Raw genomic sequence first — 20900 nt, 5'->3', positions numbered from 1 at the left:
CAGGTACCTTTTAAAGGTGGAATTAAGGATAGAACATTGGTAACTTAAAATGAATCCTAGGGGAATGCATACAGGTTGGCATTTCACCCTTAATAGGGATAGTATGAGTTTTGACAGTATGAATTGGAAAATATTAAGGTAATGATGACCTTTAAGTATCAACGGAGAAAATTTTTCAGAAACATATAGATAATGGTTCTAGTATTAGTAAAGGGTATGTTGATATGCCCTGTATCTAGGGAATACAGGAGGAACGAATCAAGGATAACCTTAGAGGTTTTACAAGGAGAAAGGTAATATTCAAAATTCTCAAGAATAGAAATGTTGATAAAGGAAATATGACGTAATTATAATGTTGCCAAGTGGGGCACGTGTTAAACCACGAGAAAGTATGGATCGAACCAGTAAAGGTCGAAATTGTTCAGGGCAATTAGGACCTAAGATAAAAGATGTTCTAAGTATGATTGAGAGTCAGTCATGACAAGTGATTAGCCTCTAAAGACTGAGGCAATAACTTATGGAAAAATGGTGATATTTTTTTTCCCATCTGATTTTAAGGAAAACATCTTCACTCAAGCAGTGATCGGAAATAAGGTAGAAAATTTATTTGGAGGTGATTAAAATGACATTGACTGTAAGGAAATTTTACTATCAGGAAAGGCCAAAGAGGTGGCCGACACTTTAAAGGTAAGAGGATAATTATAGGCGCTTGTGCCAAAGGAATGCAGTGATGATGGTTACAGCTATGAAGGTTGTATTATGGTTTGGAAGATTGACATTCCTTCTGATGACTGTGCAATACCCAACCGTAATAGTAGTTGGTAAAGGTTTAATTCGTGTAATCGCCATGAGCGGGCTATCTATCTTAGAAGGTCCTATCTTGAGAATAATCCAGGACCATGTTTCAAAAAGGACTAGATGAACCCTTGAGTTAATTCTTCTATTTAGGGCGTATGATTAAGAATGGTATTAACCTGCTATCGTTGCTTTGATTGAAACTCTTCTGCACTTTTATCTGCTTCATGTCATGAAGGTACGTCAGAGTTTGGAGTGTTCTTCATGAATTGTGATTGATGGTTATTATGTTACCTCCTTAGAAGAATTCGATACGATATGTATGGACTCCGTATAGTTAGCTATTAAGACTTCAAGGAAAATGAATGACTACAGTAGGTCAGTGGTGGACCATAGTAAGGCAGCAATGATTCTGCGAGTAATGAGCTGATTACAACCGTGAGAGTTGTATTGGAATGGTTGTTGAGATTGAGTATCACTAATCGGGTCGTGGTAGTGTATAAGTTATCATTGATAGACTAATTAAATAGAGTGTCTACCTATTGAATATTTATTCTTTCTTATCAATAGAGAGTCGTATTATTATACGAGGAAGGTTGCGGTGCAAGCATAGAATTCAAGTAACAATGATGTCTAGAATGAGATCCCAGATTCGATTTTCGATGTCGAGGGAGTTTCAAAGGTAATTGTGTATAAGCTCGAGGAAGGGCATGGGTCCATAGAATGATGGACGGGATAGCGAAAATATTTAGGCACGTGAAATGCGATGCTATAATACTTGATGTTGATATAAATACATATATGTTTTGTTCTTCTATGACAAACCTCTATAGTTCAGAGGTAGATCCCAAGCCAGATATTTTATGGCAATAAAATTTTTTTTATGAATATACAATTCTCTTCAATTCGTTCTTTTCTCTTCTTTTCATTTCATGTAAGTTGAGAAGAACAACCCTTCCAGAAGGGGAGGTATTGCCGAATGACTGTCTATCTGTGTGATAGAAGCCTAGTAGGATACCAACTATTGTTTAATTGCTTGTCAAGTACTAAAGGCTGGCCACCTTCTGTACTAACTATGCGAGATAACAAGTGTTCATGATCATAGTGATCTCTCAACAAATTCCTTTACTTCTATTTGATTGATCAAATTTTGGAAAATAGAAACAGCTGAAAAAGGAGTAGTAAAGTTATGGTGGTATTCAGAATGGGAACACATTCATAATACTAAGGTTGACGTGGTTATTAAAAGGTTATAGAACGCTAACGAGCAAAAGTATAACCAGTATAATATTAGGAACGGAAGGTAGTAGCGATTACGAACTGGAAAAGAATGGGTATTGAGAAGCAAAAGCTCTAATGCTAAACGCTATAATGAGAGTCTATGCAATAGACTTGAAAAAATTTGGAATGATCACTTAACGCGGATTTAGTTATATCACGACAATAGATCATATGTCATTATCGAGATGTCGCCTTATGAGATCCTTGAGGGAAGACAATGTCGATCTCCCTTATGTTAGGATGAAGTTGTAGAGCGCAAGATGCTCGGACCCGCAGTAGTCCAAAGGACCAAGGATATGATAGATCTAATCAGAGGGCGGCTGGTAGTAGCCCAAGATGGTCATGATAAGTATGTTGATTTGACACGAAAGGATAAAGAGTATGAAATAGGGGACCTAGTAATGTTATAGGTATCCCTTGGAAGGGATTGATGAGGTTCGGAAAGAAAGGAAAGCTAAGTCTACAATTTGTTGGACCCTTGGATATATTAAGACGTTTGGGAAGTTAGCATATGAGCTAGCCCTAACCCCGAACATGTAGCAGGTCGTAACGTGTTTCACGTATCAATGTTAAGGAAGTGTAATTCAGATGCTAGATAAATAGGGGCATATGAGCGCATAGATATGCAACCCGACGTAACCTATATGGAGCAACCAGGAAGGGTTATAGAGTGAAAAGGAACAAGTGCTTAGGAGAAGGATTATCAAACTAGGCAGAGTTTGGTGGTAGAACCACAATGTGGGAAAATTGACTCGAGAGTTAGAAAGTGTAATGCTAAGAAAGTATCCTCATTTGTTTTCTATCTGATTCCGGGACGGAATCCTTTTAAGGAGGGGAGACTGTAATAACCCCAATTTTTGAGAAATTTTGAAACCCTTATGAATAGTGTTTTTGCTGAACGAGAAAACTTTTCATGCCACGCTATGTAGGGGTTCTGTTATTGATCTTATGGGATATTATTAGTACTCTATATGGTATATAAGTGTATGTAAAGATCGTCAGAATCCAATTCTGAACACTTTGATTTTTCCCGGAAATTCACAAAATACGGAGAGAGTTGAGTATAAGGTAACAGGATAAAAAGGATTTAAATTAAAGGATTATAGGAGAGGATCATAAAAGGAATATAATATATTGAGAAAGGTTAAGGGAACCTAAGTAATAAGATCCCGGGTATGATCCCTCAAACGATAAACGAGAACGAAAGATAAGCGAACCGTAAAACAAATAAGTGACCAAGAGACAAGCTTATACAAGAAGCCAGGGATTGTGACATCATCAAACCACAAGGTGTGGACAAGTGGGAGCATTATGACATGTGCAAGGTGACATAGGCATGACAAGAAAGGAAGGAGATGTGGTGACTTTTTAACCACACAAAACCAAGGGCAACTAGGTAATTCACTAAAACAAACAACAAAAATCAACCAGCCAAAAGCAAATCAAGCCAAAACACAAAATTCTCTCTTCTTCTTCTTCATGCTCTCGGGTGGTTTTCTTAAAAAATGAAAGTCCAAGCTCCTCCACTTACTATTTAGCAAGGTAATTATCTAAGCTTCCCCATGGATAGTTACATAATTCCTATAAGTTTAAGCTTCTAATTCCAAGCCAATCTTTTTCTATAAATCATGAAAGAAGATGGTGAATAGTGTTTTCAAGAACTAAAATTTGTGTTCTTGAAGTTTTGTTTAGATTAAGCTTGGATAAGGACTTTAAGGGTGATTCCAAGCCATTCTCTTGATTCTCCACTCTCCAAGGAAGGTATAACTTCTCAAACCCTTAGTATTAAGTTTTGTTGGTTTGGATTTCATAATGTTAGATGATGGGTTAGTGTAATGAGTGTGTACTCATGATAGAGCTTTGTTTAGTAAGTGGTTTTGTTGATTTTGGAGTTAGGAGTGATGCTTGTTAGATTTGAAGTTCTTGGTCACATTTTTGACTTGGTGTAGATGAATAAATTGGTAATATTGAGTTGATTTGGGGCTGTTGTGGTGTAGTTTAATTGGAGGTTTGATTGGGTTGTGAATTGGAGTTGATTTGTGGTTGGTATTGAATGGTTTAAAATTTGGGAAATCGCGTAAACATAGCCGTCGTAACGTCCGATTTCCTGTAGACTGTTTTTGTGCATAGCATTAGGACCCGAGAACCCCCTGCTAGATTATGACCACTGCCATGTTTAGATAGCTCATGTTACGAGCTTCGTTTTGATATGTAGTTCGTTCGATTCCGATGCACGGTTTAGGAGAAACGACCGTTTCAAGTAACGGCGTTTCGCGAACGAAACTTTTTCCCTCGCCTTACTTCGAAACATAGGTGAAAGACCAAAAAGGGTTAATTAATATATGAAACATTTATGGTAAGTGTGTTAGGCAGTTGGTAAGACACTCACGAAGGAATCGCTTTAAAACTCATAAAGGTTAAATTATTAAAAATGGTGGAGCCGAGGATACCCGAGTGACTTAAGCAAATCAGTGAGCGCAAAACAAGCGTTAGAGTCTAAGTTAGTTAAAGTATAGATTTACAAGTGATTTTGGTTTAATTCCAACTTACTTGTTGTTTATAGGTTACCAGACTCGTCCCGAGCCTTTTATCACCCCAAGTCGCTCAGGCAAGTTTTCTACCCGATATACTGTTGTTGTGATGTAAATATATGTATATGCATTATCTTGTGATAGTGCATGATTGTTATTAGCAAATTTTGCGATATATTGGAGCATGCTGATATGGTATATATGCATGTCTGTTTCGTAATCTGGTTATCTATCTGTTGATTTCAATGCTTATAGTTGCATAATACCTATGCTAGAAATAAGCAAGTAGTTGCGTATACCCTTAGTATAGGGGATAAAAGGTGAACATATTTCTAAACCGGGAGTCGATGTTCCCGAGTATATTATATATATATATATTTATATATATATGGATATAGTTTTTAAAACTATGGATCGAATAAGGTTTATTCGATACCTTTATTTTACTTAATTGAATATTAATTTGAGTATTCATTCGAGGGCTTATGACTCAGTTTATTTTATTATTTGAATATTATTTGAATATTCATTCGAGGGCTTATGACTCAGTTTATATTATTATTAAATATTACTTGGATATTCATTTGAGGATGTATGACTCCTTTATTTTATGAATATTATTTATAGTATTCATTCGAGGTATTATGACTCCGCTTATTACTTAATAATATTCTTTATTGTATTAAAGAATAAGGTGTCGATAATCAAACTTACTTTTGATTATTCAAATAAAGATATTACTTTCGTATAAGTATATCTTTGATTATTTGCTATTCATTTCAAGTATAAGTTTTAATACTTCTACTTCAATTATTTTATAAAGATTATTCTTTATGGGAATATTATTTAAATAATAATATTCAGACATTTTCTAAATATTCTGGGGACTGATTTACTTCATTAAATCAGCTTCACTCCAAACATTCTTAAAAATGTTTTGCGAGTCTTCAAAATGATTTTTTTAAAAGTTAGAGCGGATCCCAAAACTCATTTTTTTTAAGATCCTCCTTTCGAAGGGGATTTAAATACTCGCTCAAAACCTGAGGGATCCGGCTCTGTGGTGTGTTTTATATTCGCAACAAGGTTGCTGTTTTGATAAATGAATTGATTACTTACCCAACACTCGGGATGTAAAATTCTTGGAACAAGTTAATCCATTAATAGGCATCGCCTGGGAAATATCGGTGAGTTTTCCTTTCCAACTAGATACGACTTCTTGGTGAAGCCGTATCAACAAGTTTCTACTTGGGGAAAGGGGGAACGAGCTTTACGTTTCAGAGTCATGGATTTCATCTGAACTAGGAGTGGCATAAGTGGCCGAGTAGCGCCGGCCCAGCCTTATTATATTGGCCCAAATGGCCTGGAAGTTCTGCTAAGGCGGTCCATTCCTTAGGAGTTCAGTGTTCGGTTGACAAGTAAATCCGACAGGTTCTCCTCTACATGTAGAAAATGGTGGGGTTGCACTACTACGACTGATCATCGTAAGTGGTCTTCCTGGCGCGGCAAACTCCCGTAATGAGTTCATCATCCAATTGGATATTTCTGCAACACTACCCAGAGCATTTCGATAGAAAGGCTACGGTTGGGCGATTGTTGAGTGTTGGCAGGGTCAAGTTTTCAAAATGATATTTGCATCAAATGAAGTATCTCGTAACTTCATTTTATTTTGATGATATTTTAAAGATTTAATCTATTCAAATCTTGTCTTGTAGTCTCATCTATGTGATGAACTGTTGAAAGCTCATTATACTAGCTTCATAAATGATATAAGTATAGTGAAGTATTTGGTAACTTCATCCCTTGTTTCTACTTATATCTAGTAAGTAATTATCTTACTCGTGATAAAAGATTCTAGTAAGTATCCATTTAGATACTTATATTATTGTTATCACTACATATTATCTTGCGAGCTGTAAGGCTCACTCTTGCTTTATTTCTTCATCACACAACAACAGTTAGGAAAGATGGCCAGACTCCAGCAGACCCAGCGCAAGCGCGTGGGAAGCATCCCGCGTCTTCCCGATGATGTTGTGGCTGCTATAGCTGCAGAGGTAGATCTATTGGTAGATCAGGCATTCTATTTTTGAGAATCAAATTATGTATAATTATAACTTGTGGCAGATAATGGCAATTAACTGTAAATTTATCAAGTAATCATTTTGGGTTGTAATAACTTTTAAATTGTAGATTCAAAGACTTGTACTTATTTAAATTTCATCTCTGAGACTATAACGGGTTGTGGTGTGTGTTAGTGTGGGGTCACAGCATAAGGTTATTATTATTAATTAAGTGAAGTGATATTGTGGAAAGAAAGACCGTGACGACCCGGATCCCCGACCCCGGATCTGGGGGTGTTACAGCATACCTAATCTCACTGTGTGCAAGAAGATCTTGCACAAAATGCAATTCAGATGGAGCTTCAGCATGATCAAGAATTGCAGCATAGTTGTTTGGAACAAACTTAGCTCCATCAATGATTAAATCCTTAGGTGTCATGTGAAAAATTGAGATTTAAGCGTGCCTGTTAGGTGTTTGATAAAATGTCTGTATGAAAAACCAACATGAGAAGAAGAAAGAGAGTAAAAGCAAGGAGAGAAAAAAATATGAAGGGAAATAAAAGATTAAAAAAAATCTTCTCTCTTTCTTACTTATACTCTAAAAAAATGTTACCGTTGGACACCTGTCAGACATGCAGTAATAACGGATAGTTACTGGGCTCGAGAAAACAGTAATCATTACTTACCCACTTGCCGTTTTTCAAGAAAAAACCGTTCCACTTACCCAGATATTCCATTAATCAAGGTGAAACAGTTTTAATTCAAAATTGAAACCGTTCCCACTTATTTAATTATTTTTCACTGCATCATTAATATTCTGAAAATAAATCAAGTGAAAATGACCAAGATAAATCAGATGAGTAAGTACTGATAAAGGAAAATCAGAACTTAAATTAAAACAGAATTTATATGGTCATCAGAATATGACTATGTATCAGGATTTATCAATGCATTACAAAAGAACTTAAAGAAAAAATCTTGAAACAAAAACAAATTTCATTAATATATCAAGTGAATACATTCATGAAATTGAAATTACATCAGAATTTATACAAGATTTCCCTAAGCTGCTAAACCTAACATCAACAGCCTTAGTCCTAGCTCAAGAAGCAGGGCAAGGCTGACGATGAAGAAAAACAGGAAGAAGAAAAATAAATCATTTCTTCTTCCTACTCTCGACAAACAGAATGGCAAGTCAAATGACTCGCTCTTGCTGGCGGAGAGCTTCCAGCCTTTCCTCCTCCAATCGCTCCAGATGGCGATGGTAATCCATATAGAAGAACAGGAGGTGGGTGAGTACCTCCTGTAGGACAGAGTCCCATATCTCATCAGGAATGGCAGTGACGTGCCATTCCTGCTGCCAATCGGCACAGCTTAGCTCCATATTGAAGGTTTCGTAGTTCAAAAACATGTTGTATCTAACCATGGTGTTTTTGAAAGAAAAAGTATGAAGGTAAGGTGAGGTTGGGAGAAAAGATTTGATGGGAAGGCTGATGTGAAGTGGTTGCTTATATAGGCAAGATAATGCCAGGAGACGCAAAGGAATTTAATGTTGACAGGTAGAATTAATTCTACCTCGTCTCCCCTGACTTGGAAAAAGAAAAACATTCATTGGAAAGAGAAAACATGGTTTAATGCGCACAAGAAGCAAGTAAAAGTTGATTGTTCAAGTACAAATACCATTAACCCTAACCATAGTGACTATTAATCTTCCACTTCAACATATTCTAGTTTGAACCGAGATTGTTATCAATTTTATCCACAGATAAGTCAAGTAAAGAATTAGACTGTAATATCAGAACTTAGACTTATATCAGAACTTAACAGGCATCAGAACATAATTTCTTAACTCGAAAAAGGAATGCCTATCTTAGTAAGTCCTCATACAAGTTCTGAGGTATATTCTTCAGAACTTAATCATCAGAACATGCAACCAGAACTTGTCCTCAGAATTTGTGCAAAGTGACACAATGACTGTTTATCTAAAAAAACATAGACCACCACAGTAATTTTCATCATTCATATGGAGTGATTAGTGTGTGCATTAAGCTAAATTTCAGACAAAGAGTAAAGTCTAATTCACTTCAGTACATCTTAGAAATAAGGCATAACTAAAACTTTGCTAAAGAGCTGTCATTATTCTGAAACCTACTGTTGAATAAGTTCATGCTTGAGTCCACCTCAACTATTTTGTGCTAATTTTATGCATCTTTTTAAATTCCATTTCACAGTGGCTTCTCAGTGTAAGTGAGTCATGACTGCTTATCAGAATTTATGCTATTATCAGAGTATTTCTCCAGTAATCATAGAGTGTGAAAAGTCACCAAGAAAATATTTTGCTTTTCTAATGCATATTTACTTAATACCAGCAATGCACTTGGGTCGTCCCTTCCACATTTTTACTCTAGATCTCAAAGGATACCTGATTTTATTCTTTGATCCTTTTGCTTTTTCTTTTGATAAGTGAGGTTTATCAGCACTTAGTGCATTCAGCAGATTTACTAGCATCAGAACTTAACAGATGAGTAGCATTATTCTAGTTTGTGACTTAGTAATAAGATAAACAAAGTAAACTCAACTAAGCTCAATTATCAGAATTTGCTTGTGTCAATAGATTTCCACATAAATAATTACTTCTTACATGGGATCATTTGTTTATTGAAGACTACTAGGTCAGCATCTAGCACAGTTATCCTCATAGGATTGAATAGTTACTTAAACAGATGTTAGGAATATATGTGCATTAGTTTGATGATATGTTTAACAAAACACTTAAGTAGAAATCTAGTGTTTGTAGCCTCAACGGATAAGACCACTTTGGCTATCCGTTGATGGTGTAGCTTTACTTAGAAATAAGTCTAGTGTTGTAGCACATTTTAGTCTCTGAATTTGAGATATAATTCTTGAATGTTGAGGGAAATTATAAGTCATGTTGACTACTAAAGGATATGCAGATAGGAAGGCCAATTGTAAATATTTCATGCCTTGTAATTTTGTATAAATGAAATGGTGTCAACGGATAACTTAAAGACCTTCAACGGATGAGAAACAAAGCTTCAACAGATGTCTCTAAAGCTTCAACGGATAACATCCTTTAACGGATGAGTGCATCAACGGATAGAGCTTCAACTGCTAACACATCAACGGATAAAGCCATCAACGGATGAAGGCTTCAACGGATGTTCTGTTAAATAGCAGTTGACAAGTGGTAGTTGTACCTACAAACAGAGGCACATGGGTTGACAGAGACAACTGAGATGTGGTAGCCTATTTCAGGAACATCAGAAAAAGCAGCCGTTCTACTCTAGTATAAAGAGGCAATAGTCAACAATGCACTGGAGTAAAATGGAGAAGAAACAAGTGGAGAACTTATTTTATTATTGTACTTTTTATCTTTGTCTTCACTTGTAAACTTGGTGCTATATAAACCAAGTAGCAGCTAGTAATTAGAATAGAATTTTTCCAGAGCTGTTTAGAAAAATCTTGAGAAAAATTATCTAGTTTGTACTAGGATGCAGCTGTGATCAACTTCTTGAATCACAGATTTTCTGAAATACCATCTCTGGTGGAACAACAAATCCACCAGAAAAGTTTTTAAGGTCTGTTGTGTTCTGTACTTTTGTGCTTGAATATATATCTGTCTGTATTAGCTTAAAGCAATTCACACACTTGTTTATCTTAAACACACAGCCTTTGAAACTGCTCAAAACTTGAAAAAGTTTTGAGATTTACATTCAACCCCCTTCTGTAAATCTCATTGTTAGTTCACTAGGAATAACAATTGGTAGGCTCTTGACACACAAAGAGTTTAAAGTTCTTGGAAACTAACAAAGATGAGTAAGAAGGATATTGGAGTAAAAATCCCAGTTCTTGACAAAGACAATTATCACTATTGGAAGGTGAAAATGCACCTTCATCTACTCTCCCAAGATGAAGGTTATGTAAACTGCATTGAGAATGGTCCTCACATTCCCCACAAAGTAGCCACAGTTGCTACAGCCATAATTGTTGTTGGTCAATCCATTCCAAAACCTAGAGCAGAATGGACAATGGAAGACACAGAAGAAGTCCACAAGGATAAGAAGGCTATGAACATTTTGTTTAATGGTCTTGACAAGGATATGTTTGATAATGTGATAAATTGCACAACTGCCAAAGAGGTTTGGGACACAGTTCAGCTACTGTGTGAAGGTACAGAACAAGTAAAAGAAAACAAAATGCAGCTTCTCATTCAACAGTATGAGTATTTTCATTTTGAAGAAAATGAATCTTTAAATGACACATTCAATAGATTCCAAAAGCTGTTGAATGGACTGAAGCTGTATGGTAGAGTGTACCAGGTGAAGGATTCAAATCTTAAATTTTTAAGATCCTTGCCAAAGGAATGGAAACCCATGACTGTCTCCTTGAGAAACTCTCATGATTATAAGGACTTCACTCTTGAAAGATTATATGGAATCTTGAAGACTTATGAACTAGAGCTGGAACAGGATGAGGTATTGGAGAAGGGAAGAAAGAAAGGAGGTTCAGTTGCCTTGGTAGCTGAAAATGAGAAAGAATGCAGACAAGAAACTGTGAGATCAACATTAAACTCCAAAGATGGCACAAGCAAATCAGAATCAAGCAAGGGTAAGGAGCAAGTTGCTGAGAATGAAGACAACTCCAGCCAAGATGACTCTGATGGTATTGATGAGCATCTTGCATTTCTGTCCAGAAGATTTGCAAAGATGAAATTTAAGAAAAACACTAGAGCCACTAAACCTCATAAGAACATGGTGGACAAATCCAAGTTCAAGTGTTTCAATTGTGGTATAAGTGGACACTTTGCAAGTGAGTGCAGAAAGCCAACTTCTGAAAAGAAGAAATTTGACCAAGTAGATTACAAAAAGAAATATTTTGATCTGCTCAAGCAAAAGGAGAAGGCTTTCATTACTCAAGAAAAAGATTGGGCAGCTGATGGAGAAGAAGAGGATGAAGATGTGGAATATGTCAACTTGGCTCTCATGGCTGATTCTGAGGAAAATGAAGTTAGTTCATCAAGCAACCAGGTAATCACTACTGATTTAACACAACTTACTAAAGAAGAGTGCAATGATGCTTTTAATGACATGTCTACTGAATTGTATCACTTGCGTGTGTCTCTTAAATCTCTTGCTAAAGAAAATAGTAGGATTAAAGAGAACAATCTGTTTTTAAGTAATAGAAATGTTGTGTTAGAAGATAAGTTGATTGACCTAGAGAAAACTAAGCTACATTGTATATCTGTTGAAAATGAACTAGCTGAATCTGTTAAGAAAGTAGAAATACTTTCTAATCAATTAGAGAGAGAGCAAGAGGTGATTAAAGCCTGGAAGACATCTAGGGATGTTAGTGCTCAAATTGTCAAGGTCCAAGGAATTGAATCATTTTGTGAGACTGCCTGGGATAAAAACAAAAAGAAAATGGAATTAATTGATGGGCTGTCAACGGATGTGGAATCAACGGATGATGAAAATTATCCGTTGAAGGAAGAAAAGGAGCATCCGTTGAAGGTTCCTCAATTAAAACAGGCAGATGTTTCTAACAGTGAAAATCTAAAGAAACTCAACAAAAAGTTTGGTTCAACTTCCAAGAACTTTGTCAAAGAAGAAGCAAGCACATCCAAAGATTTCAGTAAGGTGAATATAGGACACATGACCTTAGAACAGTTAAAGAATAGGCTCAAAGTGGTTGAGGATAAAAAGGAAACTAAAAGGAAATCTAATAGAAATGGGAAGGTAGGGGTTAACAAACATAACAATTACACACCTGATAAGTATGCTCCTAGAAAAAGCTGTGTGCATTGTAATAGTGTTAATCATCTATCTGCTAATTGCAAATCTATTAAGAAAACTCCCATACCTGTACCCTCTTCCATGCCTAATATGTCTGCATCACCTCTGCATGCTATGCCTGTTATGTCTCAACAGAATCCTTATGCACATTTTGCAAACATGCCATATTTTAACAATCCTTATCTTGCTGCATTTAGTATGCCTCAAATGCCATACAATATGCCTATGTGGAATAACATGTTTGCACAATCCATGCCTTATCAAATTCCAAATGTGCTAAATGATTCTGTGACTAACCCTACACCTCAACCAACTACATCTAAGATCAAGGTTGACTCAAAGTTACCTAAGTCTAAAGATGCAGGAGGAATGAAGTCTAGGAGAAAGGCTAACATGAAATGACCCAAGGAAACTTGGGTACCAAAATCAACTTGATTGATTTTATGGTGTGCAGGGAAACAGAAGAAATCTATGGTACTTGGACAGTGGCTGTTCAAGACACATGACAGGAGATTTCTCCCTGCTCATAGAGTTTAAGGAGAAAGCTGGCCCTAGCATAACCTTTGGAGATGACAGCAAAGGGTTTACTATGGGATATGGCTTGATTTTAACAAGGAATGTCATCATTGATGAAGTTGCATTAGTTGATGGTCTCAAGCACAACTTACTGAGCATCAGTCAACTATGTGATAGAGGGAATACAATTTCCTTCAATTCTGAAGCCTGTGTTGTCACCAGTAAGAAATACAACAAAGTGGTTCTAACTGGAGTTAGAAAAGGAAATGTGTACTTAGCTGACTTCAACTCAACTGATGCAGAATCTATTACTTGTCTCTTCAGCAAAGCAAGTCCAGTTGAAAGTTGGCTATGGCACAAGAAGCTATCCCATTTGAATTTCAAGACAATGAATGATCTAGTCAAAAAGGACTTAGTTAGAGGAATTCCTCTTGTTGAATTCTCAAGGGATGGTTTGTGTGATGCTTGTCAGAAAGGCAAACAAAGGAAAGCATCATTCAAAAAGAAGCTTGAAACAACAATTGATGAACCATTACAGCTGCTACATATGGATTTGTTTGGACCAGTCAATGTATTGTCAATTGCAAGAAAAAGATATTGCTTAGTGATTGTAGATGATTTCTCAAAGTTTTCATGGGTCTATTTTCTTGGATCAAAGGATGAAGCAAGTGAAATCATTATCAATCACATCAGGCAAGTCAATAATCATCCTGACTTGAAGGTTAGGAATATCAGGAGTGACAATGGAACTGAGTTCAAGAATTTGACAATGAGGCTGTTCTGTGAAGAAAATGGAATCATGCATGAGTTCTCAGCTCCAAGAACACCTCAGCAAAATGGGGTAGTTGAAAGAAAGAACAGATCTTTAATTGAGGCTGCTAGAACAATGCTTGAAGAATCAAAGTTACCAACATATTTCTGGGCTGAAGCTGTTAATTGTGCCTGCTACACTCAGAATATTTCTTTGATCAATCAAGCTAAAGGCATGACTCCTTATCAGTTGTTCAAGAGAAGAAAACCAACTCTAAACTTTCTTCATGTCTTTGGATGTAAATGCTTTATACTGAGAAATCAATCTGACCATAAAGGGAAGTTTGATGCAAAGGCTGATGAAGGGATATTTGTTGGTTACTCAGCTGGAAAATCTTATAGGGTCTACAATCTAAGAACCAACATTGTTATGAAATCTGTGCATGTTGTGTTTGATGATAAAAAGATTGATGGACTAACAGATGAGGGACACCATGAGAGACTCAAATTTGACAACATTGAGATATATTGTGATGATAGTGAAGAGGAGACTGATGGAGATGACACTTCAAAAGGGATTCAAAACATGCCCTTGGATAATGCACAAAATTCTGCATCCGTTGATAGAGGCAATGCAGTATCCATTGAAAGACATAGTGCATCATCCGTTGAAGTACAAAATGAAGCATCCGTTGATCATAGTTCATCAACGGATAATCGATTTACATCATCAGTTGATAAAACTCCAAGTTCCCTGCAAAGGACCAACAACTCAGGGGGAGTTTCACCTAATCAACACTCTGTCTCACATCATGACAATACTGAGGCCACCTCATCTAGAGTATATCTTCCACCTCAAAGGAAATGGACCAAGAATCATCCCTTTGAACTGATCATTGGTGATGTATCATCTAAAGTGCAAACAAGAAAAGCTACTCAAGATGAATGTCTGTATAGTAGTTTTCTATCTCAGGAGGAACCTAAGAAAGTGGAAGAAGCTTTATTGGATCCAGATTGGATATTAGCTATGCAGGAAGAGCTGAACCAATTTGAGAGAAATAAAGTTTGGAAGCTGGTACCCAAACCAAAGAACAAGAGTCCTATTGACACAAAATGGGTATTCAGAAATAAGATGGATGAAAATGGCATTGTCATAAGGAATAAAGCCAGATTGGTTGCTAAAGGCTATTCTCAACAAGAGGGAATAGATTTTGATGAGACATATGCTCCTGTTACAAGACTTGAAGCCATCAGAATTTTCTAGCCTATGCAGCCCATGCCAATTTCAAAGTCTATCAAATGGATGTCAAGAGTGCATTTATAAATGGGAAATTGGAGAAAGAAGTTTATGTAAGTCAACCTCTAGGGTTTGAAGATCCAAATTTTCTAGACTATGTGTATTATCTGTTGAAAGCACTCTATGGACTGAAGCAAGCACCTAGAGCCTGGTATGAAACCTTATCAAAATTCCTTTTGGAGAATCACTTCACTAGAGGTACTGTTGATAAAACTCTTTTCTTTAGGAATGTTAAAGGCTCTAGTATACTTGTTCAAATTTATGTAGATGACATAATATTTGGATCTACAAATGATAAGCTTTGTAAAAAGTTTGCTAAGCTAATGCAAAGTAATTATAAAATGAGCCTGATGGGAGAACTAACCTATTTTCTTGGTTTACAAGTTAAACAAGTTAGTGATGGAATTTTCATTAGTCAAACTAAATATATTTATGATCTTTTAAAGAAGTTTGACTTAATAGAATGTTCATCTGCAAAAACTCCCATGGCCACTGCCACCAAACTTGAATTAAATAAGACTGAAAGGTCTGTGGACATTACAAGTTATAGAGGCATGGTTGGTTCACTTTTATATTTAACTGCCAGTAGACCAGATATAATGTTTTCTACATGTCTCTGTGCTAGATTTCAAGCTGACCCTAAAGAATCTCACTTAGTAGCTATTAAAAGAATTTTCAGATATCTCAAGGGGACTCCAAATCTAGGAATTTGGTACCCTAGAGAGTCTGGTTTTGATCTAATTGGCTACTCAGATGCAGACTATGTAGGTTGCAAAATAGACAAGAAAAGTACAACAGGCTCCTGCCAATTCCTGGGAAACAAGCTTGTATCATGGTTTAGCAAAAAGCAAAATTCAGTCTCTACTTCTACAGCTGAGGCTGAATACATTGCTGCTGGAAGTTGCTGCTCTCAAGTGTTATGGATGAGGAATCAACTCCTTGATTATGGACTACATGTTGATAGAATTCCTATTTTTTGTGACAACACAAGTGCCATAGCCATAACAGAGAATCCTGTGCAGCACTCAAGGACCAAGCACATTGATATCAAGTACCACTTCATTAGGGAACATGTGATGAAAGGTACAGTGGAACTTCATTTTGTTCCAAGTGAACAACAAATTGCAGACATATTTACCAAGCCACTTGATGAATCAACATTCACAAGATTGGTAAGTGAGCTAGGTATGCTTAATTACTCTTAAAATTCATGTCCTTATTGCAATTTGAATTGAAGCCTGAAATGTATTAGCTGCAAGAACAAATTTGATTTTTAACATAGATTATTCCATCAACGGATATTCCCTATCCGTTGAAAGTCAAAATTGTTCTGTCAACGGATGTTCATTATCCGTTGAAAGTCATATACATTTCTGGAATTTTTATCCGTCAACGGATAAAACTGAAGTGCTCTTCAACGGATGACAGTTTACCTTATCCGTTGAAATATCACATCAGTCGATTCAAGTGTTTCACAGCCGTTGATTCTATTGTCTTAACCATTGGTACTCATACATACAGCTGTATGTATTAGTTTTAAAGGTAGTTTTCAGAATACTTACAGTTTATTCTTAAACGGCTGAAATTCACTTACACATATTTATTGTTTAATCTCTTATTTATGTTTTTTTATTTGAGAAAGTATATAAGCCCTTCTGATTTTTCATTTTTACTTTACGCTTTCTTGAAATTTCAAAGCTTTTACCATTTTCTCTCTGCAAAACCTTCAAGTTATTCTCTGCAATTTCTACTCACAACAATGGCACCAGTAGTAAAGATTATGTCTCAATCTGGGTTCATCTATGAGAAGAACAATTTCATAGCTTTGGTAGAAAAGAATGAAGCCCACTCAGATTATCACAAAATGATGGACTTCATCAAAAACTGTAAACTTAGTTATGCAATGCTGGAAGCCCCAATGATTTACTGTGAAGTAGTTGAGGAGATTTGGACAACTGCTGAGTTCAACTCCATAGATATGACTATCTCCTTCACTCTCAAAGGTAAAAATCACTGTGTTAACTGTGATGACTTACTAGCATGTTTTAAATTACCTGAGAACAATGCCATGACACCACACACTGATAATGATGTATCCAGCATGTTAGATTCTATAGGTTATTCTCTTAACTATGCTAGTTTAGGGAGTATTAAAAGAAAAGGCCTTAGGAAAGAATGGAGTTTTCTTGGGGATGCCTTTATCAAGGTTTTCTCTGGGAAAATTAGCAATTTTGATGCCATAACTTCATCTCTTGTTAATATGCTCTATATGCTTGTTTCTGATAGGTATTTTAATTTTAGTAACTATGTTATGCTAGAATTGGGTACTAGATTAGGTAACAAAGCTAATAGACCTAATAACATCTATTATGCTAGATTCTTTATGTTATTGGCTAACCATGTTGCTGAAGGTTTGGTCATTACGAATGAGAATAATAAACTCAAGTGCTGGGCACAAGAGAAAAGAGTTCTTGCAGATTTATTGAGAATGGATCTCAACAGCAGTGTGCCATTGGTATATTTACCAATCATGAATGCACCACAGGTAGGTGAGGTAATTGCTTCTACAACTCCTACTTCTTCCAACCCCTCTATTTCTTTATCTTCTAGTGTGGCCATGGAATCTGTGACAATGCCCCAACAGATTCCTACCAAGGTCACCAAAACTAAACTTTCAAAATCAAAGACAAAGAAAACCACCTCTGTTGTTTCTCAAAAGACAACAGTTGTAACACCTACCATTAACCCTGAGGGGAGTGAACAGGGTGTGAGTGGTGAGGGGAGGGGTGAACATCAAAGAAACCCCCAGGATAAGGAAGGAGAGAAAAGTGCTTCCCAAGCTAGCCAAGCCACAGTTTCTCAAAAAGTTGTGGTGGTTGAAAAGGTTACTAGCATATCCCTAGCTGCATCCTCCCAAAAGGATGTAACTATTGAAAATAGTTCCCAACCAGGAACACACAAACGAGGGAGGGACACTAAAGCCAAACACTCACCAACAAAAGCCTTTATTAGAAGAAAGAGAGCTAGAACCCAATCTTCTACACAGGGTGCACACACTGCACAGATACATCCATCTGTATCTATGCCTTCTCAAACTCAGTTTGATGTGGCTCCAACAAATGTGGAGTCACAGCCCCATTCTCTCACAATTAACACACATCAATCACCACACACTTCCTCACCATCTCTAGATGTGGATATGTTATTCCCATCAATTCCTGATTCTCCCTCTTTACAACTCAGGGAGGAGCCCCACTCAAATACAGGTGATCATCATCTTTTAGATGATTTGTTGGATCACCCGCAAATTCTTTCAGATGTAATTGAAGGATCTGTGTCACCAAAACTCATATCAATCTACACAGATTCAACAGTTATATCACTTTCAATTTCTACTTCTTTTCCTTCTTCAACGGATATCACTCATCCGTTGACAAGTGGTTGTTCTTCAACGGATAAGCTTAACAGTAGTTATCCGTTGATACCATCAGTTTCACCTTCAACGGCTATTCCTCATCTGTTGATAGTCTCTACATACACAAATGAAACAATTCCAAGTGTAGAAGACTTGATTACTGTACAATCACTTCTAGGACTGAGGGAAGGGAGTGACAATTTGAGTGAGAGGCTGGGTTGCTCTCAGGCAAAAGGAGAGATTGAGAGCTCAAATATGCATGCTATTTCTTCCAGCATGGCAAAAGTAAGTGAGAGGAGTACCACCTTAGTAGGTGAAGGTGAGGGAGTGAGTTGTGTGAGTCAGGGGGAGCCCCTGATGCAAGAACATAGAGAAAATGAGAGAAAGGCAGGTACAGCAGATATAAGGATGGATCCAGCCATTGCTAATGAGTCAATGATTGTGAATGATGCTGAAAAGGAAAGACAATTTCAGCAACATTACAAAGCTGTAATTGATAACATTTCCTTGGATGCTGACACTTTTACTCATCCTGTTTCAGCCTATCAAGTATTGGCTGCACAGGGCAATGTGGAGGCAGAAAAGACACTACATCTAGTACATACAATAGCATCTCTTCAAAGGGACAAAACTGCTATTAACAAGATGCCTTCAACAGCTGGTGAGTCATTTGAAGAATTTGGAGTAAATTCTGATGATGATGACTTTGTTTCTTCTGATGGAAGCATGAACTTAGGGGGAGATGAAGGCCCTAGTTCTATTCCAAATCTACCTGAATGGGCCTTCACAAAGGAGTCTATAACAGGGCAATTCAATGTCTCCTTAGTCAAACAAATCAATACTATCAAATAGGCCATTCAGAAAACTTCTCATGCTGGTACAAAGGCTATCCTTACAGCTCACTTGGACTCACTGCATCTCATGAAGTTGCAGCAAGTAAGACAAAATCTGAGTGTGGATGAACTCAGAAAGGATATTGCTGACTTGAAATCCTACAATTCTGAAAAATTGGATTCAGTCATGCCCTTTGGTACAATGCAGGACATTTTGTTGAGATTGAAAAAGGAATCACATACTGAAAAGAGGCTGGCCAAATTGGAAGACAGAGTTCAAGTTATTGAAGATTCTGTGGCCACCATTCTTCACAACCAACAATCTCAAACAAATCTACTTATGCAGCTGGCAAAAGCACAGGGCTTGACCCCTCTCCTTGATGATAACAAAAAGGGGGAGAGTAAAAGGGAAGGGGAAGGAGAGCCATCTACAAAAATCCAAATATCTAAAGTGCTAGTTCCTGCCATCACTACTTCTCCAATCATTCAAATCAAAGGAAAGCCTGATGGAATTGATTTAATCCAGCTAGCAGCAGCTGAAATTCAAGTGAAAGAGCAAAGGAGGAGAATTGATGAAAGGATGCAACAGTTGTTTGGCTCAACACAAGATAAATCAATATCTGTGAAACATAGCACAAAGGTTGAACCAATCAATATGGAGCACAAGCCAGAAAGGAGAAATAAGGTTGGAGAGACTTCTTTCAAGAATCTAAAACCTATGGTTCTCAAGCCCAACACCAGATCCAGCAAGGACTCCATAAAGAACCCTCTAGACTTTGCTCAGATGAAAGAAGTGGACTTTCCTCTTCCAAAGCCTGATGAAGACAAAGTTTTGGGTACTAGCATCATAAAACACAAGGAGACCATGGATGAGGCTGTAACACCCCCAAATCCGGGGTCGGGGATCCGGGTTGTCACGAGTTCCATTTCCCTTAACAACACCCAATCTTAATAAATAATCAACTACTCTGTACTGTGACCCCACAATAAACACACACACCACAAGTTATAGTCTCAGAGATGAATATCCAAAAATAATCACAAGTCGTTTTATTCCACAATTATATGCCAATACACCTTAAACAGGTTTCTGAATAAATTTACATTTCTTTGCCATTATTACAATTCATAAATATACATAATCTGATACATCAAAAGTTGAAAGCCTAGCCTATTGGTAGTTCCTACCTCAGCTATGGCGGCATCAGTGCTTCTAGAAAACTGCGGAACGTCTCCTAACCTCTTGCGAATCGGGAGCTTGGTCCGGTTCATCTTGTATATCTGATGTTGTGTGATGAAAGAAGAAAGCAAGGGTGAGCAGCAAGCCCACCAAAATAATATGTATAATGATTAACAATATATAAGCCTTCTCATAGTACTCATGAAAGTCTTGGTCAAAAGAAATGAACCAAGTTGATATCTTAATGCGATGAAGTCGCAAAATATTCAGTATATATATATACATATATACTTTTCAAAATATTGGAAGTCCTCTTCCATGCACAATATACACAAAGTCCCAGTGTATAACTGTATAAAAAAAATATCGTTGCAAGGTGATCTCATATATCTAACCTTGTCTCAACGTTTTTCTGAAAATCTTTGTCATTCA

This window comes from Apium graveolens, chromosome 7 (assembly GCF_009905375.1).
Source record: "Apium graveolens cultivar Ventura chromosome 7, ASM990537v1, whole genome shotgun sequence".
Taxonomy (NCBI): domain Eukaryota; kingdom Viridiplantae; phylum Streptophyta; class Magnoliopsida; order Apiales; family Apiaceae; genus Apium; species Apium graveolens.
Note: the sequence above shows the minus strand (reverse complement) of the source record.